Source organism: Dromiciops gliroides, chromosome 1 (assembly GCF_019393635.1).
Source record: "Dromiciops gliroides isolate mDroGli1 chromosome 1, mDroGli1.pri, whole genome shotgun sequence".
Classification (NCBI taxonomy): Eukaryota; Metazoa; Chordata; class Mammalia; order Microbiotheria; family Microbiotheriidae; genus Dromiciops; species Dromiciops gliroides.
Genome location: NC_057861.1, coordinates 674,116,848 through 674,142,558, shown reverse-complemented (window position 1 = coordinate 674,142,558; position 25,711 = coordinate 674,116,848). Strand labels below are relative to the sequence as shown.

The 25,711-nt window shown below is 39.2% G+C and overlaps 1 protein-coding gene across 4 annotated transcripts in view; it reads right to left on the bottom strand.

The window, feature by feature from the left end:
- Positions 1 to 25,043, bottom strand: part of DAG1 (dystroglycan 1) — a 97,880-nt gene extending 72,837 nt beyond the window's left edge. Inside the window, exons 1-2 of one of the 4 annotated variants that reach the window (XM_043971956.1) lie at positions 24,748 to 24,908; positions 23,781 to 23,939 (exon numbers count right to left, since the gene is read on the bottom strand). The gene's annotated coding sequence lies outside the window, so the exon portion shown is untranslated. The other 3 variants (XM_043971974.1, XM_043971947.1, XM_043971965.1) reach the window with 3 other exon arrangements.
- Positions 25,044 to 25,711: the final 668 nt, after the last annotated feature.

Genomic DNA, 25,711 nt, shown 5'->3' with positions numbered 1-25,711 from the left:
TCAAATTCGACCTCAGACACTTAACACTTACTAGCTGTGTGACCCTGGGCAAGTCACTTAAACCCCAATTGCCTCACTAAAAAAAAAAATTAAATAAAAAATTTTTTAAAAAGTAAGGTCCTTGAGGTAAGGGATCATCATCTCACTTTATATTGTATTTCCTGTACCTATCATAGGTCCCGGCTCATATGAATGAATGAAAAAAAAATTTATTTAATATTTATGGTGTACAAAGTGCTAGGGATACATATAAAAAAAGCAGCACAGTCCTTGCTCTCAAAGAGCTCACATTCTAATGGAGGAGTCAATACACATGTAAGATTTCAGCTCTAAGTCAGAGAGAAAAGTTCCAAGGTCCTTAGGAAGCAGTGGCAAAGCAGTTATTAATGTTTCTTTTTTAATTAATAAATGCTTGTTGATTGATTGAGCTAAAGACCTAGAATAAATGAGGAGAGGTGACAAGCAAATGAATCAAGACTAAAAGGTACTAGGGTTCCTCATACAGTCTCTACCTTCCATGTACTTAGAAGATACCCCTAGAAGTTCCCTCAAAGTCACAATGAGAAACAATGAAAGTATTTTCCCCAAAAATAACTAAAAACAAAACTGGCATAACCTTATTTTGTAGACATGTATTGTATTCACAAAGCAGTTGTGACATCAGAAAATCACAAGATGCTGTAGTCTAAACTAAAATGTTGAACCTTATTTTGCTTAAAGTAAAAATGGTTACTACTTCCTTTCCCATAATTTCCCTTTATAGCCAAAATCTGGTCAAATTTACGATCTATGCCTTAGAAGTTGCATTTAGAAACCAATGATGGGGGGTGGCTAGGTGGCACAGTGGATAAAGTACCAGCCCTGGATTCAGGAGTACCTGAGTTCAAATCCGGCCTCAGACACTTGATACTTGCTAGCTGTGTGTCCCTGGGCAAGTCACTTAACCCCCATTACCCGGCAAAAAAAAAGAAAAAGAAAAAGAAAAAAGAAAAGAAAAGAAAGGAAAAAAAAGAAACCAATGATTTCAAAGTTATTAATTTGGATAGAGCCCTGGGCCTGGCATTGTGAAGACCTGATTCAAATCCAACTTCAGACAGGTTCAATGTCCCTGGGCCAATCATTTAATCTTGTTTTCCTCAGTTTCTTCATCTGTAAAATGAGTTAGAGAAGGAAATGGCAAACCACATCAATATCTGCCCAAAAAAACACCAAAGGGGTCATAAAGAGTTGGACAGAACTGAAATAAATCAACAAAAATTATCGTTTTGCAAAATGATATATCCTAATTCAAGTTACTATTCATATTTTAGCACCTCTGTTCAAACAAGTCTCATGGAAATACTCTTCTGCGAAAGCTTTTCAGCTGCCCTCTGATAACATGCTCTTCCTAAACTTCACTTAGATGTGGAAGAGACTATGGAATTTCAAAGACTGCTTATGGACTGCAAGCTCTGGAAAAACCTACACCAAAATGGAAAGTATGTAAGGACAGACTTGGAGATGACAGTGTGTCTGTGATTTGAGAACAACACTAGGTAAATGCAGACAGGCACCATAAAGTTGGATGCCAGGTATTTGGCCACAGCAGCCCATGAAAACATTTAAGGCATGAAGAGGTTTGTGCTAACGATAACAGCAGATTATATTTCCATAGCACACTGAGATTCACTAAGTCCTTTTCTTATAATGATCCAGGTAAGCAGGTATAACAGTTGAGATGAATTACTTTTTTCAATATTTGAGTTACTTTTCAGTAATGGGGATAAATCTGTGCTAAATAATATGTACTCTCTCATCTCAATTCACAAATGGTATGAATTTGCTATCCTCCTAGAGAGGGTAGTCTGTGAACAAAGCCAACCTTGGTTCATATTCTAGTCCTAGAACTAATCAATCAGAACTTCCACTAATCCTGAGCAGGACAAGGCAAGGAAAGCTTAGATGGACCTGACATCAGGATGCCTATTTTTCTATTACAACATATTTCTTTCTACTAGATAGATTGTAAGCTCTTTGAAGGCATGCAACCATGTTTTTCTTACTTTGTATCTAGTGGCCACCATAGAGCACTTGATGTTTGAAGTCCAAGTCTCCTAATGGTATGGGCAGGACAGAGAGGCAACAAAAAGGTGAGGGACCTATCTAGGCCTTCTCTTTTTGACATCCCAGCCACTTGACAAAGTTAGCAAAGATCCATTCGTTGTTTTGATCTGGGATTTTCTGGTTTGGGGTTTGGTGGGGGGGGACAGGGAGGAAGACTGACATGGAAGAGGTAAAGATGTTAATAGTACATAAGGCCATCATTACATCCTAATTCCAAACTTATCAAAGTCTCTCTGTACACACTTGTGAGATTCCAGAGTCCCAGTAAATGGATTCCAACTCTAAACAAATATTACAATTCACCCTCAAATTTTCTCAGAAGTGTAGACAACACATGCCACTTACAATATACACAAGGGAAAGGAGGACTTTAAAATTAGTGGTAAAACTAATAAGAAAGTTCTCATTCTCCAAATATAGCTTCAACCATTATTAAGTGGAAGACAGCATAATTGAGCAGGACACTCAAAAATGCTATCCATGGATTCATGTCGACTTCCAGTAAATCAAATAAGATTCAATAAGCACTTCATACTTTTTTGGGGATTTTTTTCCTGCTACTAAATGTAGCACTAGTCAGAACTTATCCAGGGGCTAAGTAAGGGGTTCACATTTTAGAATAGGTGTGAAAATGCTAAGCTCCTCAAAGCCAAGCAAAGAAAAACAAAAGTTTGTGTGGAAAGGTTTTTAAAAGATCCTCTGGACAAGTTCTTCGTTTTCTCCTCTGTAAACTAAGGAGAGTCAAACTCAGGTCCCTTCCAGCCATAACATTCCATGAGTTTAGCTTAAGAAGGGAATAGTAAGGAAATTTCTTTTTCCAGTACACAAAGGCAAAGCAAAGATCAGTTGTTTCCTTTATGCTCCCTGACAAAAATGGACTTAAATTGCTATGAGAAATAATTAGATTAATAAAATATTACTTGCTATAAAGGTCCTGCAGAAAATACTTCCCTGAAAATTTTTAACAATAGCAAAAACTACCTACTCCTAAGATGATTTAGATACAGGCTTATTTTACTACAGTGAAGAGGATCAAACACCTCTTCAACTCTCTTCATACCTCATAACTATAAATTCCTTATCCACAAGAAAACATATACATATATATACACACATATGTGTGTGTAAATGTATATGTATATAGAGAGATAAAGAGAATATATAAAACATACATATGCTATATATAATTTAAACATTGGGACAAGATATACAGCAAATTCTTACTAGTAAGATTTCATTTCCTTACTCTAGATACAACATAAAAGTTTACACACTTTTATGGGCTTACTGAGCAGTACCCAGCAGTGCTTGCCCCAGCATATTTATCTGAAAAGGTCAAGTCTCCCTGACTTGGGAATTTTTTACATTCCCTTCACTAAAGTTCAGCAGAAGCTTAGGCTCACTCAAATAAGAAAAAACTGGGGGGGGGGGGGGGAAGGACCCAAGCATATTATTTCTTTTTTTAACCAGATTTATTATTTCATCTGTATGAGAGCTCCCAATGAAAATGAGAACTCCTACAAATGCAGACAAGCATCTGCACTACAACACATAGTCTTAAAGAGATGCCATGGGATAACTGGCTTGCCAAAACCATGCAATCACAGTAGGTGAGAAAGACAGGACTTAAACCTAGGTTTTCCTGACTCTACTATATAACACTGCATCTCTGATATTCCCACAGATCTGGACAATAATGATGGAAAAGTAAAAAATATGAACTAATTTGGCTTCAGTCATAACTCATCATAATGGTGAGCTTAAACAAGCTTGTTTATATTTAGAGTGAAACTGTGAGACTGTGCCATGCTACAATTCTGTCTTAAACATGAGCAACAAGTTCTTGCACCTGATCCAGTTTACCACAGAGCATCATCAAAGTCTAGTGCCAATCTCACAGTGGTATGCTGTCTGTGAATAATGATCTGCTGTGAGGCACACATGTGCATACATCCACAAGAAGGGCTTGGAGAACTGAGCATTATCATGTGCTACATAAGAGATAACATGCCATCTTTTCCCCAATTATTATTAGTATTTTATTTTTTCCAATTACATGTAAAGATAGTTTTTAACATTCGTTTTTATAAGACTTTGAGTTCCAATTTTTTTCTCCCACCCTCCCTCTCCTCCCCAAGACAGCAAACAATCTGATAAAGGTTATACATGTACAATCATTATAACATCTTCAGCCTCAACATGCCAATGTAATAAACTACAATGGAATGTTGAAATGTCACCAACGGGCTTAGAGAGGTGGTAAGCATCTATGCCGGTGGCAAGTATACATACATACACACTAGACCTAAGCCAGTTTGTTCCGCTATAAAGTGAAAGCGGTTAAGTGAGGTATCTCTGGTCCCTCCAAGCTTAGATTCTATGATTTTAGGAGCCAATCTGAAAATACAAGATTTCTCTATGAAAAGGAAACCACAATTTACTTTTTATTTCTCTCGATTAAAGGCTATAAAACAGAAAGCCTTTCTGCAAAAGTCCTACCCATTCTATTGTTCCCTCACTCCACTCAGTCAAAGCTAAACGGAAGCTAATAACACTTTTCAAAGACAGAGAAGGTGCAAGTCCTGCAAAAGTCCTCTTGACTTCTTCCTGCTTCTGGACAGCTCAATCAGTGCCCAAGAGAGGAAAATAGGAAAGGTTTCTCACAAACCTGTTGGAGAAAAATGAGGCAAGAAACAATAATCAAAATCAAGGATTATTACAGCTAAAAAGAGCCTTAAGGGTCATCTAAATACAATTCTCATTTTACATAGGGTGAAAATTACAAATTATTATTATGGTTATTATAGCTAGTTATTTATATAATTCTTACTATGTGCTAGGCACTGTGATCAGCACTTTATAGACAATATCTCATTTTATCTTCACAACAACCCATGGAAGTTATTATTATCCCCATTTCACAGATGAGGAAACTGAAACAGAGGTTAAATGACTTGTCCAAGGTCACACTGATAAGTGTCTGAGGCCACATTCAAACTCAAATCTTCCAATGATCTGTCCACTTCTCCCACAGTGTTCTTAATAAAAGGAGAGAAGTTAGAAAAACAAAAAAAGGAAAAATAATGATCTTTCTGACTCTAAGTCCTACTATAAAGGAAAGGAATGGAGAAAGATAAGGAATAGAAAAAAACAGGGAAAGTAGAAGAAACACTTTAGGGATATAAAAAAATAATGGGGGAAATCAGACAAAATGAATGAACAGAATAAAAAAAAGATTAAGTTGCAAAGTAAGAGGAAATGGAAGACAGATGTCAAGGAAAACCATATGTTACCAAAGTTAGGTCAACTGCTTAACACTGACCTGTGAACACTACTTTCAATGAAGATTTTCATTTCTTTTCTATGTAGGCCCAATCAAAGCAGCCATTTCCCACCTCTACAATTTTCTTGAAGTTAAAAGTTAAAACGTGTTACAACTTAGGTTTCCTGGAGGACTGACTGGTTTGACCAGAATCATACATACATTTTGCTCCAGAGAACTAGGAGTTAGAAACTTGAAGAATCTCCAAGGCTTCAATCTGTTTTTGTTTGAGAGGCAGTGTACTATACAGGCAGGGCTACTAGACTTGAAGCTATTAAACAAATGTCTTGTATGTGGTCTAAGGATTAAACTCCAAGCCAGAATGCCCAGGCTTTACTATTGGCAATGTCACTAACTCCTTGAGTGACCACGGACAAGTCACTTAACATTTATGAGCCTCAGTTTCCTCATCCAGAAAATGGAGAAAATATCTATAGCACCTTCACCTCAAAGAGCTGCTGGGTTTTCTAGAGTACAAAAGAGATATAATGTAAAGCATTTTGTAAGCCTTAAACTCCTATATGCATGCCAACTACTATTACTAAGATTTTTCTTCTGTCCTCGACAGTTAGATGGCATAGTATATATAGAACACTTGGTCTGGAGTCAAGAAGTCCTGAGTTCAAATCCAGCTTAGATACTTACTAGCTCTGTGACCCTGGGCAAGTCATTTAACCCTCAGTTTCCTCACCTGTAAAATAGGGATAATAATAGCACTTAGATTGTTCCTGTTAGGATCAAATGAGAAAACATTTGTAAAGCACCTAACACAGTGTCTGGCACATAGCAGATACTTAATAAATGCTTGTTTCCTTCTTTCTTTCCTTCCTTTCTTCCCCAGACCAAACTAACTTGTATGATGTAGACAAACCGCAAACATCTGTTCCCTTGTGGCTCAGGGCCCCCTTACAGAAAATGAAGAAAATGAAACTGTCCAGTGTCAGCTTTGGGCATTAGAAAGAGACCATTATAATACAGGAACTTAAGTTGTAATCACTTTCCAACATGATTACCATAAAATGTACAGGACAGTACATTTTACTGAACAAGAAGGAAAAAATACTAACCAGCCTTGGTGTACTCTGCACCTACAGGATGCCCTAAAAACGACCACTCCCAGACCTTTCTCCCTCAGCCAGGGACTATTACTATCACTTAGACTGAACTATCCAATACAAGATTTCTGAAAGCTGTTCCCCAAAGAAATACCATTAATCAATGGCGGAAAACAAACCATAACACAAGTTACAATTAGCCATTTATCAGCAACCAAGTAGACTCTATGAAGAGCTATACATGCAAATTCAAGTGAATAAAATGCCATATCGATCCTGGTAGTGTTGCCCCTTTAAAATAAAATATCTTTTAAAGGAAAATTATATAGATATATACTGAAAGGTAACACCAATGATAAGTTGCATTCAACTTTTATCCAAGCCAAATCTGATAAAAACGGTAGTTCAGTGTATCATAATCAATTTGCACATGGCTATACAGATGAGACATTCTCCAACAATCTTTAAGCCAAAAAGTTAAACATTTAAGTAGTCTTTCTTCATTTCTGTCTCTTGCTTTCTCTTCTCACTCATCTAGTCAAACTGACCTAAACCCCCCTAACTCCAAAGCTAGATCAGAAAGAACATAGGCTTAGAGTCAGGGGAAGAGTAAAAGGAGGAGTATGGTCACCTTTGCCAGGTTACAATGGAGAGAATTCACCATCTACTAATGTAGTCGCTTCAAAAGGACCTCTGTCAAAGAAATTAAATAAATGTTTACTGAACTACTATGTGCAAAGAAAGCAAGTTTTGAGGGATAAACTTAAAATACCTAATCAATACCCATCCTACTGTAAGAAAGTCAGTGAAGTTAAGCCCAAACTTCAATTATGGTCTTTGCTTTGCAAAGATTATACATAGACTTCACTTTTAAAAACACAAAAACTTCTTCCAAAGTGAATTCTCATAAAATACTTGTGATTGAGTAACTATTCCCTTTCCTTAGAGGCTTGCTTTCTTGAATTAAACTATAGATATGCTGACAAGTGTTTTCCAAATAAAACATTTACTTCAGCAAGCAGCTACTTTAAGTCCATTTGAACCATATAAATATTTCCCCTGCAGTGGGGTATTTTCACTAGGAAATACAGTCAAAATGGCAAAGGTATTGAGTAGTTAGTATAGCTAAATAATCTTTCAAGTATTTCTACATGCTCTCTACCATCTCCTAGGTCAAAGGGACCAAAATTGACCAGCTTCCCCTTTTTGCAAAGTACCTTAGAGGCTTTTTTTTTTTGGCAGGGCACTGAGGTTTAAGTGACTTGCCCAGGGTCACACAGCTAGTTAAGTGTCAAGTGTCTGAGGCTGGATTTGAACTCAGGTACTCCTGAATCCAAGGCCAGTGCTTTATCCACTGCGCCACCGAGCTACCCCCCCTTAGAGGCTTTTCAAGAGATGTGTGGCAAAAATCCAAAAACATTTCCAGGTTGGATAATTTCCAAAACTGGTTGCTTAGAAAAAATTCACCAACAATCAGGACATGTGTACACAGTGAGTCTAACTGGCCACCTGGGCTACACTACATATCATACTAAAAGAAGTACAATAAATATATGGCAGAGGGGAAAGAGGATTCAAATCAACCTCCAGATGCCTTTTTCTTGGTTATGTGACCTGTCTGTTCCTCATGCAAATTAGATGTAGCAGATCAAAATCAAAATAGAGATGATTTTTCCCCTTCTGTGATTTCCTAATCCCCACCCACCACCACCACCACTTGCCCTCCCTTCCTTGAAACTATCTTGTATTCACTTTGTATTTATTGTATATTCACTTATATATATATCCAACATATTAGGATACAAGCTCAAGGGAGTGACTATTTCATTTTTATTTTTGTATACTTAGTGCCCAGTACATAGTAAATGCTTAATAAATATAAGTGTCTAACTGGGTTTAAATTCAAAGGATATGGATTCAAATATCACCTCTTTGACTTACTTGTGTGATCTCAGAAAAACTGCTTCCTGAATTTGGGTCTCAGTTTCTTCATCGGCAAAATGACAGGGTTAGACTTGATCTCTGTGGTCCCTTCTAGCTCTAAGATTCTATGAAACACTTCTGAAACCAGGAAGACTATGGCTGTTCAAGATGCCACTATTACATAAACCAAATATTCTAGTAACTTCCCTCCACCCTACCAAATGATGGTGATATCTTTGTCATCTAAGAAGCTAAAATCAATGTTCATCTCTCAAGACTATTCTGCTCAGAAAGAATGAAAACAACGATTGTTGGAGGAACTATGGAAAACAGGCATTTTAAGACATAGTTGGTGGAGCTGTAAATTAGTACAGCCATTCTGGAGAACAATTTAAAACCACCCAAGTCATGGTATGTTCATGTCCTATGTGTTACCCAACAATACTCCCCAAAGACATCAACAAAGAGAAAAAGACACATATGTACAAAAACATTTATAGTGGCTCTTTCTTTTCAGTGTCAAAAGGCTAGAAACTAAGAGAACAAATTATATTCTCTGTAATGAAAAATTATTTAACCTTAAAAAATGACAAATTGAGTTTTAGAGAAAGAAACCTGGGAAGACTTGTATGAAATGATGATTTAGACAACTCTAACCCTAACAACACTGTAATGACAAACTATGAAAGACTTAAGAACTCTGATCAATGCAATGACCTGCCAAGACTCCAGAAGATCAATGATAAAAAGCATGTCACTTACCTCTTAAAAGAGGTGATGAACTCAAAGTGTAGAATGCTATTTATTTAACACAGCTAATGTGGGGATTTGTTTTGCTTGACTATGTACACTTAATATAAGGGTTTTGTTTTTCTTTCTTTCAGTTGGGGGGGGGTAGAAGGGAGGAATCAGCAATGGGGTTACCAAAATGGAGGGGGGGGTTAAAAAAAATCTGGCTATTTAAGTGTTTCTTTAAATGATGGGGGTGGGCTCAATAACCACTTCTAGCTCTAAATCCATGATTCTGTGACAATGTTGCCTCCATCTGTTATTTCTTACCCTTTTCACATGACCAAACCACACACCTCTTTTTCAGATCACATTTTTCTCCCCCTTGGTGAGCCATACACAATGAAAAATCTCCTTCTAGTTAATATCATGTTAAATATGTACCTGATCAACCTTGTATTTTTCTAGCACTTAGGAATCCAGTCACTTCTTAGGCATCATTTAAAAAGTAGAAAACCTTTCCAGACAAAAGTCCAACACATAAACAACACTGACCGTACCTTTTCTCATACCTCTAAACTGTCCATAGTTGCTGTTGTTGTTCATCTTTCATTCTCCAAGAGGACTAATGACATCAGGAAGATGTCTTGATTTGCAACTGAATTGGATTTAAGTGAGGCAGAGCTGCACATAGACACCAACTTCACTCCCTCCTCCAGAGTCATCGGAGTCCAATGGACCTGAAGAGGGGAATCAAAATAATTCTGGCTCCCCATTTTCCCTTCCGGACTGTCCCTTTACCTCTATCATTCAGCAATCTCTTCTCCTTTAAATTCCACTCAACCAAAATGTTCTACCCAACCCAGATTACAAGAGCTTGGCTTTACAAACCTCCAGGAAATCCTCCTTTTTCAAGGAGTTCAGCACCTGGCTCAGCATTTTCATCTCCTCAACTCCTATCTTTATAATGGGAGACTAATTTCTATGAAGATACTCCTACAAACTCTCTAATATCCCAAGTTCTACTTCTTTACTCCATCTCAACCACACATAGGCATGATCACATATTAAATCTCATCATTACCAAAAAGGGTTCCACTTCCTCAATAAAAAAGTTTAAATAAATAAATACGTGATGAATAAATAGTAAAAGATATTCTTCTATCTGACCATAACTTCCACCTCTCTCCCTATCCATCACCCTTCTAAACGTCTCAATCACTCTAAAGAGACCTACAATCCCTCTACCCCATGACATGTCCCCAGTCACCATTTCTCCTAGCCCTCTCAAAGTCTTTCGATTTTCCAAGCTAAACATCTTCAGGTCTTTTAAGTCCCATATCAACACGGTCACTTTCAACTTCCTGAATGTCCTTCAGCTTGTTAGTGCCCCTTCTAATATGTGGCCACCAGAATGAGATAACAGAACTCTAGATGCAGTCTTATCAGGAGAGGGTATGTTATACAAGCAAAGCTATCACTTTTCTTGCTGTGTACACCACATTTCTATTAAGATACTCTAAGATCACATTAATTCCTTTGGCTTCTATATTACCAAGCTGACTCAAAATGGGCTTAAAATTCACTAGAATTCCCATTAGCCACCTTCATACTTAGATAATTTCCCTGGCAAGTGTAAAGGTTTCTTGTTTTTATAGTATTAATATTGTACTATCAGTACTACCGTAATTCCTCTATATACATTGTTCCCCAAAATTCCCCAACAAGCCCTCCAGGACTCCCCTCATACAGGGGAAGGGAAGAGAAGGGGAGGAAAGGTACAGTTTGAATATCCACATAGGTACTCCCTTTAAAGTTCCTAAGATCCACTCAGTCTACATTAGCCATACACAAGGATGACTAGATCTCGCCATTACCTACAAGTGTTCAATTCCTTTAAAAAAAAACAACCACCAAACTTTAAAACGTTTTTCTATCTAACATAACCTCCTATTCCCCTTTTCCCCTCATACCTCATGCCACCTAAACCTCTCATGGAGACCTCCAATCTTTCCATGTCTCAGTACTTCCCTATTTCTTAGGACATTACCCCTAATCTGACTTCACTCTCCTACTCTCCAAACAACTCAACAGTTAGCTATTTCAACTCTACATTGTCTCCTGCTCTCAAATCCCATGGCCCCTTGTTCTGTCACTGCTCTCTTGCCACACCTCTGCCCTAGATTACTCTTACCATACTCCTCCACTCCTAAAAAGCCCCTGAATGTAGCTGAACAGTCTCACAACTCAAATACACGTTATCCAACATCCACTGGGCCCTCACTATAGCAAAGGAGTATTTTTCTTCCTCCCTAATTGATAGCCTGTTACCAATCCCCACAGAAGCTCTCTTCCTTTCATTCTTCCCCTCCCTTTTAGCTGAGGATCTTTCCTTTTATTTTGAGAAACCTGAGACCATTCGACATAAGGTCCTTCTTCTCATCTTCTCTAGTTGACTAGCTAGTCAACCCCTTGATCTCATCTCCCATTCTCTCTTCCTTTCCCTCAAACTCTTTGCCAACATAACTCTTCTACATCGGCACTTGATCCCATCCCCTGCCATCTCTTTCAGCAGTTGCATCCTCAATCATCTTCCCTTTCTCTACTCAACAACTTCTCCCTATCTACTGGTTCCTTCCCTGACTTCAAACATGACCAGGCCACCCCCATCTTTAAAAAAATCTTTACAGGACCCTGCCATCCCCTGAAGCCATATCTCCTTGAAAATTTTCCCACCTCTATTTCCTCTCCTCTCATTTCTCAACCCTTTACAATTGGACTTCTGAATTCATTCCTCAATTGAAACTGCTCTGTGTCCAAAGTTACGAGTGATTTTTTAGAGAGGGGGAGGGATCTAGGTCTCCCATAACTTGCCCAAACTGAAACAATTCCCCTACTGAGCAGCATGGAAGTTTTGCCCTACTCTGTTTCAGACCTGGACTGTTTTGACCCTACTTAGACAGCCTGGTGGTCCAACTCCCAGGGACTCAGCATACTGGTGCTAAATTTATTGTGGTCATCAGTTCAATTTTTGCCTTACTGCAACTCAGAATTCCCAAATGATTGACTATTCTCTGCCTCCCTAGTAGGCAGGATTACAGGCGTGTACCAACACACCTGACACCAGTGATTTCTTGATAATTCTCTCAGTCCTTTTCTCAGTCTTTAGACTTCTCAATCTATTGATGGTATCTGACACTCTTGACCACATTCTTTATTCCTAAATACTATCTCTCCTCTCGGCTTTTGAGACACAACTCTCTCCTGATTCTCCTTTTACCTGTTTGACCACTCATCTGTCTCTGACCAAGCAGTGCCATTTTCACCCAAACAATATTTCTCACACTGTATCCTTTCTCTCCACCCATATAACTAACATCTAGGCAGAGACCCTCATTATCAAAACAATTATGTAATTGGTCTCCATGCCTCAAGTCTCTCCTTCCTCCTAATCCATCCTACAAACTGCTGTCAAAATAATTTTCCTTATATACTGATCAACCATGTGACTTCATCAATTCCAAAGTGGCTTCCTACTGCTTCTAGGAATAAATATTAACTCCTCTTTTTTAGCTTCTAATATGACCTATACCCTACACTCCATCTCCTGTCTCCATGCCTCTGCACTATTACCCATATGCCTGGATGCCCTCCTTCTTACCTCCTGACCTCATAAAATAGCCCTCTCTTCCATCAAGAGGAAAATCAAGCATCATCTGCTGCATCAAGTCTTTCCTAATCACCCCAATGCTAGTCCTCTCCCAAACTACTTTGTATTTAACTAGTGTATATGTGTGTATACACACACACACACACACACACACACACATATTCACATTTATCCATGTTCTGTTATTGCTGTATATATTTATATATGTATTTGTCTCCCCCACTAGAATGTAAACTCTTTTTGGACAGGGATTATTACATCCTTTGTACTCATAGCCACAGTACCTGTGCCCAGCATACAGTAAGCCTAGGTACTTGTTTTGACTGACTGATTTGTTACAGAGATTGTATTTTTTTTTTCATTTCATGAAAAAGGAAACTAGCAATAGTACTTCCAGAGTGTGAGAGGGGGCAGCAAGGTGGCATAATGGATAAAACACTGGCCCTGGATTCAGGAATACCCGAATTCAAATCTGGCCTCAGACACTTAACACTTACTAGCTGTGTGACCCTGGGCAAGTCACTTAACCCCCATTACCCCGCACAAAAAAAATCCAAAACACACACACACACACACACACACACACACACACACACACAGTCCATAAAGCATTTTTTTAAATACACACAAAAAGAACAGAAGTTCAGAGAAAACACTAAGGACAACTTTAAAAGTAATATGCTGAATTTATTATATACATATATAAAGCAAGCTGTACATAATAGAAATGTGTAGTTTCATATATAATCTTTCTGTTCTACTTTGTTATATAGGAAAATGTATATTTTTTGGTACTTGTTAAATTCAGATTCCTTCCCGCTTGTGACCCTTTTGACGAAACAGTAATAAAGTTTTTTAAGTAACAAAAGTAACAGATTTTGCTGTACAAACGCACTGGAATAGTTACAGAGATCAACAACCCAACTTCAGTGTCTAAGTTTAGTGAATCTATTTTTAGCTCTTTAATATGGAACTTTCTCCTAGTCACCTCCCAGAAAATTTTTCCTCAGGCAATTAAACTATCTCAGCACTGCTGCAAGTCTGCATAAGCAGAAGGACCATTCTTCAGTTGTGCCAGTACTAGGAGCTGGCCTGCTTCAAAGACCATTTTCCAAATTTCCCCTGTCCAGTGGACAGCTGTCATTTCCCTAGGATCACCTATCTAGTATTAAGCTATCTAAGTGAAAACCCCCTAAATCCCTCTATAACTTATAGTCTGGGAGAGGTGCCAGAAGGCTCAAGTGAGGTTTATTAAGTGTCAGAGATGAGGTTTGAACCTAGGTCTTCCCCTAAATTCAGCACTCTATTCACTACCCACAGCATACTACCTGCCTCTAAAGGGAGGGTCTATTCAAGAGTAAAAAACAGGTGCGCAAGGCCCAATAATTGATCAAAGATTCAAATGCAAAGAAGGTTGCTTAGCACTCAGAAGATTTTATGTAGACATACCATAGTTGATTACAGATTAACTTTTACAGCTTTCACTTAAACAGCATTTGGACATCATCCATCTTCTTAACCTAAACTTCATTTACTGCTAACCAGTGTCATGAAAACATTTCTGGATTTCAAGTCAGAGGACCTCATATCAAATACCAGCTCTGCTACCAATGAGGAGGTTGAACTAGGTGCTCTCTCTAAGGTCCATTACAACTCAAAGATTGTGATATTATATATGATATGAGAGTATAATATATTGCTGAATTATTTTTCTTGGACAAAAAATGATAAGCAGTAATGGAATTATCTGTATCTTCTAATGTCATTCTTGGGAAAAAATTAATTTTTACACAATGAAATTAATCTACATATCAATACATGATTATACAGTCATCTATTATATATACACATGCACACACATACATATATAGTGTGTGTATGTTTATATATATACATGTGTGTGTGTGTGTGTGTGTATATATATATATATATATATATATGGCTGGGTACAAACTCATATCTTATCTAAAGTTGTGAGAGAGAATCAACTTCTACTCTCCAACTTTTTAATGATGCAATAATGTCTATTTAACTCACTTATCCATCTGTAATGTCATATGTTTGTGAGATACATGTCCTAACCTATTTTGTGCAAAACTGCTATCTACTTTTCCAACAATTCTTGTTAAATAAAAGTTATTTTCCTAGGACTCTTTGTTTAACAATTGTACTTGGGAAAACTGGTGGGCGGTTTTGCAGGAAAAGGATTTATAGCCATACCTCACACCATAACTAGGGTTAGGGTTCCATTATAATGGCATAAAACCACATAATTTTAAGTGGAAGAAAATAAAATCATGTATTTCTCTCTCAAATGTGAAGATGTGTTTGATTACATTAAAGTAAATTTCTAAACAAAAATAATATAATTTAAAAGAAAATAAGACTGAAAAAAATACAGCAAATAAGACAAATTAAAAACTTGACATCTGTTACAACTTACAAAGTTAATTCCAAGTGCATTATAGATAAGCCATCAAAAGATAGGAAGAGCCAATGTTCATAAGAAATGCAAATTGTTAATAGTCACATGAAACATGTTCAATCTCACTTATCTTCAAAGAGATGCAATTTGAAATAACTTGGAATTACATCTATCAAATTGGCAAAAAAAAAAACCTGAGCAATAAAACTCAAGACTGTTAAAGGGCTGTAAAAAAACAAATCCTCAAAACTGTAATAAGACACCACTGTGTTGTAAGAAATGATGAAAGAGATGGTTTCAGAAAAGCCTGGGAAGATTTATCTGAACTGATGCAGAGTAAAGTGAGCAGAACCAGGAGAGTAATTTGAAATATAACATGAACACTATAAAAAAGAATTTTAAAGGGCTTAATAACTTTGATCAACTCAAATAACCAACCATGATTCTAGGGTTTATTGTTGTTCAGTCATTTTCAGTCATGTCTGACTCTTCATGACTCTATTTGGAGTTTTCTTGGCAAAGATACTTAAGTGGTTTGACATTTCCTTCTCCAGTTCATTTTACAGATGAAGAAACTGAGGCAACAGGGTTAAATAACCTACCCAGGATTACACAGCTAGTAAGTGTCTGAGGCCAGATTTGAACTCAGGAAGATGAGTCTTCTTGACTCTAGGCTCAACACTCTATCCACTGTACCACCTAGCTGCCCCTGATTATAGGGCACTGATAATGATAATGAAGAATGCTACTCATTACTGACAGAGAACTGATGCACATAATATGGAGAACAAGACACACTTCTTGGATGTGGCCAATATAGGAATCTATTTTGCTTTATGTTTGTTATTAGGAAAATATTATTTTTTCCCTGAAGGGGGAGGGGAGCAGGGAGGTGGGAGGGAGGAAAAGATACTTTACAATTTTAATTTGATTTTTTAATTATTTTAATTAAAAAAAGAAAAGCAGGTATTTTTTTCATTACTGATGGAACTACAAACTTGTAAAAAAAATTAGGGATACATAGTATTAGGGGTACACAGTGCTGCAAAAAAACTAGAAACAAATTAAATGTCTAATAATTGAACCCCAGGTCTACATCACTAACTGGCTACTGAATGTCTCCATTTAGATGCCCCATACACATGCCAAGTTCAGCATGTTCAAAATGGAACTCATCTATCTATCTATCTATCTATCTATCTATCTATATATATATATACACACACATTCCAAATGTTAATGATTCTATCTATATATATATATATATACACACACACACACACACACACACACACACACACACATTCCAAATGTTAATGATTCTATCTATATAAACATAGGTTTACAATCTATGACATTCTCAACTCTTACTTTTATTCACAACCCCACCCCCCAATATTCTATCATATACATCTGTTCCTTTCACTCAGAAAATATGGCCACTAACCCAGCTCGGTCCTCATCACTTCCTCCCTAGACTTGCATTAGCCTCCCTGCTTCTCTAGTATTTCCCCTCTCCAATCTATCCTCCATCTGTTTGCCAAAGTGATTTGAAAATTTTATTAATTTGTTATTTATATCTTGTTTTTTACATCTTCCTCATATTAAATATTCTTCCTTCCTTCAACCCTCCCAGAGAACCATCCTTTATAAGAAAGAATAAAAAAGAAGTTGTCAACAATAGGCAGTTCACTAGTTGTGTGACCCCAGGCAATTCACTTAACCCTCATTGCCCCACCATCCCCCCCCAAAAAAGATATAAAAACAATAGGCAGTTAAAAATAAAAAGCTAATCCAGCCATCAAGTTCAACAATCTATGCAATATTCTGCATACATATATATTCCCTTACTTCTACAAAAAGAGGAGGTTCATTCCTCATCTCTCTTCTTTGTAGCTAAAGTCGGTCATTATAATTACATAGCATTTACTTTCAATTTGTTGTTTTTATTCTTCCCATTTACATTGTTGATGTCACTGTGTACAATGATTTCCTAGTAATGCTTACTTTGTATCAGTTCATATAAGTCTTTCCTTGTCTCTCTACATTCTTCATATTCATCATTTATTTATTTGCTGCAGGGCAATACAGCTCAAAGTAATTATTTCTTTTTTTGGAGTGGAGGTGTGAGGCAATTGGGGTTAAGTGACTTGCCCAGGGTCACACAGCTAGTAAGTGTTAAGTGTCTGAGGCCAGATTTGAACTCAGGTTCTCCTGAATCCAGGGCCAGTGCTCTATCCACTGCGCCACCTAGCTGCACCCTGCCCCCCATACTACTTCTTTTGGAGTACTCGAGAGTTCAATCAAACTAGAAATCTGTTGTTCTCTCAAAATGACCATCCATCTCCCGCCACTGCACCTTTGTACAAATTGTCCCCTCTCCCTGGAATGCTCCCCTCTTCACATCCACTTTCCTTCAAGGCTCAGCTCAAGTGTCACCTTCTACAAGAAGTCTTTCCTCATTCTCTTCACCCCACAACACACATGCCTCTTAATACTCTTCCCCATCCCCAAAATTACTTTGTAAGGTATTTTATTTATTTTGAACCATTTCAGTCAATCAATAATAACTTATTAAGTGCCAGGTAATGCTAACTGCTAGGGATAGAAGGAAAAGCAAAAAACCACATTTTGTCTTTGTATCGCCTAGTACCTATCATAGCACCTGGCACAGAGTTGGAGTAAGCTCTAGTTAAGAGCTGGTTAAAATGAACTGGTTAAGTAAATTGTGGCACATTAACATAACAGAATACTATAAGGCAATTAAGAACAAGTGTGAAGAATAAAATATGGAAAGACCTTTATGAAACAATGCCATAACTGCAACATGATACATACTAATTACATAAGAAATGAGAATAGATCAAGGAAACTTATGTAGGATTAGAAAATATGACAGAAAAGTCATTTATATGTTGAAATCAATTCATCTGAATAGCAATGGTTTACAAGGCAAGTGTAATTAGTTGGATTTAAGTTAATTATTAAAATTACAATAAATTATTTCCTTTTTAAAGAATTATTTCCTTAGAATTTCATGTTATGGGGCAGCTAGGTGGTGCAGTGGATAGAGCACTGGCCCTGGATTCAGGAGGACCCGAGTTCAAATCTGGCCTCAGACACTTAGCCCTTACTAGCTGTGTGACCCTGGGCAAGTCACTTAACCCCAACTGCTTGACCCAAAAAAAAAAAAAAAACCAAAGAATTTCATGTTATTAGGTTTATCAAAAACTGAACTGCTCTACTCATTACTGGTCTGCTTTTTTACTATTTTATGTAATCCCAAATAGTAATGAAAAATTACTGCTTCATCATATAATTTGAAATCTGGTCATATCAAATCCACTTCATTTCTACTTCATACATTTATTTCCCCATATAGTCTTGATATTTCCACACGAATTTTATTATTTCTTCTAATTCCATAAAGTATCCCTTAGGTAATTTGATTGATGCAGAATTAAAATGATTTTTATGTGAGTAGTATTGTTATTTCTTATTGTATCAGCATGGACTATCAATGAACATGCATCATTTCATTTGTCTTCCTTTATTTCTGATTATTATGTAACTGCATTTATACAAAACCTATGTGGTCTTGGTAGATTCACTCCAAGATAGTTACTTTAAAAACAAATTTCTCTCCCCCTTCCTGGTTTTTGTTAGTGACATAGAAATGCTAATGATTTCGGACTTGTTTTGCATGTCACTACTTTTCCAAAGCAGTTATTTTAATTTTTGTTGATTCTCTAAGGTTTTCCAAGTATATCATAGATGTAAAGATAATTTTGCCTCCTTTCTGATAATGCATAGTCCCCTAACTTTTATCTTACCGTTAACACTGTAGTTAGCATTTCTAATATTTTACTGAATTAAGAAAGGACCTCCTTGGGGCAGCTAGGTGGCGCAGTGGATAGAGCACGGGCCCTGGAGTCAGGAGTACCTGAGTTCAAATCCGGCCTCAGACACTTAATACTTACTAGCTGTGTGACCCTGGGCAAGTCACTTAACCCCAATTGCCTCACTAAAAAAAAAGAAAAAAAAAGAAAGAAAGGACCTCCTTGCTTCTAGTTTTCTTTTAACAAACTGAAAACTATGTGTAGAGTTGCAAGCACTATCCATCACAACAACTCTTAAAATGTTTTGTTGAGGCAGCTAGGTGGCGCAGTGGATAGAGCACTGGCCCTGGATTCAGGAAGACCTGAGTTCAAATCTAGCCTCAGACACTTAACACTTACTAGCTGTGTGACCCTGGGCAAGTCACTTAACCCCAATTGCTTCGCGCGCGCTCTCTCTCTCTCTCTCTCTCTCTCTCTCTCTCTCTCACACACACACACACACACACACACACACACACACACGCTCGCTCGCTCGCACAAAGAAGAAAAAAAGGGGGGAGAGAGAAAATGTTTTGTTTAACTGTTTTCAGAGATTATACCCTGTGGGATATTCAGGAGATTAGGTTCTTGTAAACAATATGTAAAATATACTGAAACAAAATTTATCAATATTGGATATATTTTAAGAAGAATAATTGAACCAATTAAACACTGAACAATGTAGAAAATGACATGCTTTCTACTAAGTTGAGAAGTACTTTCAAAAATGCAAGCAGATGTCTGTAGAGAATTAAATATAACTTTCCTTACATTGGTAGAAAAATCAATTCTGCATATTGTACAGTCAAATTAGATGAAACAGACCACTTGGAGAAATAAAATGTTTAAGAACAGCTTTCTCCAGCTTTGAACTATTACTTAGATTTCTAATAAACATTTTTACACCAATTATTAGAAGGAGGTAGTTTTCAAACAGATCATTGCTCTCTTACAGTCCTTCATACTGTATATGGGAAGAAATTCCAACACCTACAGGAATCTAAGGGCAAATTCCAATACATTGTACCAAGTACAATTACCAACACAAGCTAAGCATTGGCTGATTATTTCTCTGAATAATATGCAGCATTCCAAATGCTTCCACTTACTACTGGGCTGTTTCCCAACTGGCACACTACCCTATATTTAGGATGCAATAGTGCAATGACTAGCAGTAACAAAAATGAATCAGTGGTTTCATATGCGCAGAATGGCAGGGGACATGAAGATGTATTTAAATATTATAAACTAAGAATCTAAGCACTCCTAAAAGAGGGAAAAAGTGGAAAGCCTATGAAAGGAATCTTGTTTAAAAAATGATAGAGGTATGCCTCATCTTATGATAAATGTCAGCCATTACACTTTTCTTTGAAAAACTGTGTAAAACAAATCACATTTGAAATTGCAGACACGCTGGAGAATTTTATATTTAAAGAAATCTCACAATAAATGTTTTTGTGAAGAAATATGTATATATACCTCAATATTATTTAGTGTAAATCAATTTTCATAATTACAAACTTCTTAAATCAGAATATACTTGTACTCTATACAAAGCAGAAAAATAAAAAAGTATACTGGAAGGTATTCCTTGCATTTTCTAATACAATCCTACCTCAAAAACACTTAGCTAAAATGGAAACTAGAACCCACTGGGAAGGGTGAAGAATGATAATGGTGAATGCCTATTGTCAGGCTAGAACTCTTCCATGCCCCTTCCAAAAAGAAATAAAGAATGCCATTTAATCCCCTGCCCACACAAGTGAGTCAAACTCTTCCACCAAATTATCAAAGGTCACTACTGAGAGAGAAGATATGTTTTATACTGAAGACTAAACAGACAAACCAAGACCAAGAATCAGGGTGAAAAACTTCAGAGATATAAAAGTAATTCAAAACATATTCAACATACTAGATTTTTTTTTAAATTACTGGTGAAACTTCAAAATAAAACCCGAACACCTGTCTTTGTTGCCACTCCCTCAGAAAGGTAGTCATACACTCTTATCAACTTAACTTCTTTCCAGGCAGGACTAATATATTCAGGGAAAATCATCATCTTTTGAAAATTAATTTGTATTTAATTCAGGCATCTAGTAGGATTTAAGTCACATAAATTTCATTCAATAAGTAACTGGTGAAACAAATCTGGCTTCACAAATTCAATATATTGTGAGCTTGTTTCCATACCACAATTCTAATATCCCAGAAGCTTAAAAAGTTTGACTGACTATAGGTATCTTATAAAGGCTCAATCTGCCAATATGACCACTAGTGTATCCCAAACCACATACTGGATCCTAGCTATTAAGGCTAGCTTCAGAGTTCTAGGCATTATAATGACAGTGAACAATTAAAAATTCTCTATTACGAAGGGAAAACAAAAACACAGCATGGGTCTAAAAGTTGTTTCCAAAGCTCCAAACTGCATCTCCAAATTTATCTGCCACTACTCTGCTACAGGAACCCTCTATTCCAGTCAAACTGGTTCCCTAGACATGCCATGCATATCCCACCTCTTCACCTTTGTTTAAGTTCTCCCCTGGAATGCCATCCCCTCCTCCCTCCCCATTGGTTTTGTAAATTTTACCCAATAAAAATTCAATTTAAGCCCTACTTCTTTGCTGGTCCTAGGTGACAACGAAGCCTAATTCTAAACAATTTATGCATTTTATGTTATCATTCTCTCCCCAACTAGAATACCAACTACTTGAAGAAAGGAGCAATTCACATAATACTTTGTATCCTACAGCACCTGTGGATTTTTAATCTGGGGGAAATATGCAAGCTTATGCCAGAAGGCAGGTCGTTAAAAGTAGTGTCCCCTATCTTTAGGGGAATGAGAAACCACATTATGTTTCCCCAAAGCATTGATATCACAGAAGGGGTGGGGCTGTTGCTGAGAAGGGAAGGGGAAAATCAAACTTTAAAATCTATGGATAAGATCCGGCTCTATTACTGGTTGTGGCCCTATAAACTTAAAATGATTCCAAATTCTACTCCCCCCTCCCACCATCCAACCACCTACTACTCATATGCCTCCTAAGAAACTAATCACTATTACAAGGCATTGTAAATGCAAAAACAAACAGTCCCAAGGCCTCAAGGAACTTACTTTCTACTTGTGGGTAATATGAGCCTGGAGAGATGGGTAGAAAGTCCTTAATCTTCCCACTTTCTCCTCTACACCCCTAGTACTTCCTTCAGAAAATCCAATATTAATAAGATACCATATCATTGGCTGAAAGTTAAGGGCAAAAGTTGGAAACCAAGTTTCAGTGCACTAGTATCAAACAGGAAAAAGCAGAGGCATTGTATTTAATTTTGCTTTAACAAGGATAAAAATAGTAATCTATCCTGAGATTAAGAAAAATGTCCAAATGAAGAAAAATAGAAGAAAATGTAAGGTACACCAAAGCAGAAATAACTCACCTGGAAAAGAGATTGAAGAGAGATAATTTAAGAATTATCAAACTACCTGAAGCCATGACCAAGAAAATTGTCCACAATTTTTCAAAGCCTGCATGATAGAATACAATGGGCTGAGGGTTTTAGGTTGGATATAAGTATGATTCTTCACTTTCAGTGCAACTGAGTTGCCAAGGGAAACTATAGAATCTCTTTTTCTTGGGAATGTATTCTATGCTATCTGGGGTAATTTAGAAATAATCCCAGAAAGGAAGAAACTACTTTAGATGACCTGGCATCTATCTCTTAAATCGGAAGAGGTGGTAGACACTTTGTCAAGTTTCAACTCCACTGTCAGCAAGCTGCTGAATTTTCATAGTGTAGACCTGCCTGCTTCTTCAAGTTTTTTGACTGAAAGACTATCAACGTGAGTGTTTCACAATTCCTATTAAATGTTTATTGTGTAAATATTGTTTTCTACTCCTACCTACATTCATCTGCATGCCTGGAATATCCCCCAACTTCCATTTAATAAAATACTTCCCTCCCTTTTGATTTCCTAGCAGAAAAGAAGTCTGTCCTTATTTGTTTGGGGCCAAAATCATAAGTATCTTGCATCAAAAGTCTACTTTCTCATTCCTAAACCAAATTAATTTGGTCCCATCCAAGTTCTCCAAAACGTAATAATGCACTTTTAACATGTCAAAATATTGATCCTTTTAAAAACAATAATACCCTGAAAGAGCTTTAGGGTACTAATAAAATCATAATATACCTACCCCAGACACCCAAAATACACCTGGAAAAAAGTTGTTAATTGGTTATATGCACCATTTTTGTCTCAAACAGAAAGAAGGGAGAGTAAGGAGAAAAGGAAGAGGAGTCTGAGAGAAAGGGGCAGAGTGAAAAGGGAGGAGAGTGAGAGGAAAAGAAATAAAGGCAAACAGAGAAGAACCTCTGCCAGTAATTTCTACTCACTTATTCAGAAAAAGAGAAAGCAAGAGCAGGCTGTGCTTCTGAGACAGAACTCTCAATACAGTACTAAATCAGATTCTCCCCCCCCCCCAAAAAAAAGCTGCAAGTTTAAAAACTATGTTCCCAACTAAGTGATCACAAACAACCAAAACTTCTCTACACTGGGGTGACTTTCTGAAAATAAAATGGCAGGTATAAATGGTCTGTTGAATTCTGAAACTGACAAAAGGCAAGAAACTTAATTCCAGCCTAGAATCCATACTAAACCTTTAAGAATCTAAAGGTTACCTACCTGTCAAAATGTACGTATAAGACTCATTCTTTTTAAATCACCAGCTTTGCCATTAATTTGAAGATCAGTCGTTATGAATTAAGGGAGGTTTCCCCGACCAGAAAAGCAGGCTGTCCTCTGAGGAACCCTCCCAACTTTGGAGCTGCTCTCTCAAAACTCCTGTGAAAGGATGAACAGGTACTGGAGCTCCAAAAGAAACCTCCCGCACGGGGAGTGGGACGTGGGGAGACCCGACCTCCTCCCCAAGGGAAGGGCTTAACGAGAGGCTCAACCCCGCCTGCTCCTTGAACAGCTTCTCACAGACTCTGCATCCACAAAAACCACACGCAGGTTTTTGCGCGCTTCCCCTTCCCTCACCCAGCTGCAAACTCGCCCCCCCTCCGAACAGGGCTGGGGGGCCCCCCGAGCAGGCCCGGCGCTCCCTCTATCCATGGGGCCGACCGGCGGCGTCCAGCACGCCCAGAGGCCCCGGCGGCTCCCGGACGGGGAAGGCCCCGGCCCCGCACCCGGGCCGACCTCGGCCCGCGGCCTGCTTCTGTGCCAGCCCCGGGCCCGGCAACAAAAGGAGCTCTAAGCAGCCGCCGGGCCCGGGCCCCCCTCGGCCCTGCACGCCCACACTCGATACCGCCGCCTCTTCCCCCCAGGCCTCGACCCCCGAGCCGGGAGGAGATGCAGGCGGCGGCGTGAGGTAAAGGCAGCGCCGCCCAAGAACCACCTCCCCCCGCAGCCGCCGGGCCGGACCCGCCCGCCCGCCAGTGCAGGGCAAGGACACGGGTGGGCCCGGGCTGGCGGGCGCAGGCCTCGCTCGCACCCCGGACCGAGGGCCCCGAGCGGGCGCAGCAGCAGGTGTTAGGCGGGGAGGAGAGAGGAGGGGGACGGGGCCGCCAGGGGAGGGGGAGGGGCGCGGGCCGGGCGGGCCCAGGGCCCGGGAGCCGCTAGGCGGCCGTAGGGGGAGGGCGTGACTCACCCCCAAGCGCCGCCGGGCAGCGGCAGGTGCCGACACTCCCCGCTCAGCCAGGACGCCGGGCCGCAGGACGCCGCCGCTCCCCGGGGCCCCGGCGCTATGCCGCCGCCGCCGCCGCGCGCGCAGCCCGAGCCCGAGAAGCGCGAGAGCCGCGCCGCAGCCTCCGCGCGAGCACGTACCGGGGGAAGGCGGGGGCGGGGCGGCCCGGAGCCTAGCAACCCCGGGTGACACGCGAGCACCGCAGCCAATCCCCGCGGCCGAGCGGTACCCGCGGCGGCGCCCGCACGATCCCTCCGCGGAACCCCGACGCTTCTGCCTGCATCTCTCAGCCCGCAGCCGGCCCGAACCCTCCCTGCAAGTCCCGCCCACCGCCCCGCGCCGCCGCACTCATTGGTCCGGCACGCCCCCTCTGTCCCCGGGCGGTCCCGCCCAGTCAATCTGAGCTCCTCCCCCTCCCCTGCCTTACCCGCCCGAGACACGCCCCTTTCTACACATGGATCGGGGACACGCCCTGTCTCCGATTTAGCTACACCTCCGACACGCCCCGCTCTGCACGTGCCCTCTGGGACCCCTGGGTACATTCTGGCGTTGGCCTGGGCACGTGCTCACCGTACCGACCACCCTGCTTCAAACCTCAAACGGGTCAACCTGAATCTTGGTTTTTGTCCCCCACCGTGGAGTCTGCCAAATCAAATGCCACCTCCTCCAGGAAGCCTTCTCTGAAATCTGTCGACAATGACCTTAACTCTCCAATATCACATAACCTAGTCCTGCACCTTCCAAAAGTACTTATGTTATCTGTTTGCATTACATCCCATATTGGACTGTGACTCTCCTTCAGTGCAATAGAAAATCAATCGACAAGTATATTCATCACCTACTATGTGCCAGGTATTGAGCTAGGAGAGAGAAATGAAAACAAATTGGAGGAGTCAGTATTCACCCATATATATATAGATGCAAAATA